We start from the raw sequence: 995 nt of genomic DNA on the forward strand, positions 1-995 counted from the left end.
GCCATTTGAACCATTTTGTTCTTCAGCGCAGAAATGTGGCTGTTGCGATTACCTCAGCATTTGATGCATTTCACCAGATCATGGAAGTATTTTTCCTTGTGGCCTTCTCATTATCGCCTGAAGCACTGAGTGTTTGAGCTGAATTCTGCTGGGAGAATCTGCAGCTTAACCTGAAAATGTAAGAATCTTTTCAGTTCGAAGATGTTCTCTACTTCCTTCCTCTGATGCATGTTGTTGGTCATATCCACAATGTGAAGAGCAGCAGCCTCTTCTTATTCGTAGTTTGCGCACCACATCTCTGAACCCAGGGTACAGCAGCTCTCTATAGACATCCCTCTCCTTCCACAGTGTCAGCAGACCCCAGACGACTGCCTTGACTTTTCCGTATCTACTTTCTCTGCTCACTTTTTCTGGTACTGGGACAATGTCTTTATCGAGATGAGATTTGCTAACCATATGGTCATACTAGTTCTTAGTCTGGATTTCCAACAGCCTGTCATTGTCAAAGCATTAGATTTCAATTGGAAAGTATACGATTTCATTCAGCCTCCTGTGGAAATCTAACCAATCCCCGCCTTGTACCTTATATACAGAGATAGGACTGTTTCTCTCACGTCCATTCTGTTCTTCACAATGACTCCAAGTTCTTCCGCCACTTGCATTATGCCATTCCCATTATGGAAGAATAGCCTATCTCGTTTTCGTCGAATACGTAATTGTCTTTCTCAGTTGTCAGGGTTATCTTCACATTTCTAGCCACTCTTCCAAGTCCATCGCTTTTTTCTCAGGCTCATAAAGCACACTACACTATGGCTTTCTTGATCTTAGTAAAGGCTTCAGTGTTATTTATCATGGCATTCTCTTGCACAAGTTAAGTAATTATAGAATAAGAGGCCAATCTAAAAGGGGTAGCCAATCATACCTCAACCACTGTCAACATATTACAAAAATAAAACGCAAAGGCAGTGAAAGAGAATTTCTACTTTTTACAGTAA

This window comes from Schistocerca americana, chromosome 3, assembly GCF_021461395.2.
Source record: "Schistocerca americana isolate TAMUIC-IGC-003095 chromosome 3, iqSchAmer2.1, whole genome shotgun sequence".
NCBI lineage: Eukaryota > Metazoa > Arthropoda > Insecta > Orthoptera > Acrididae > Schistocerca > Schistocerca americana.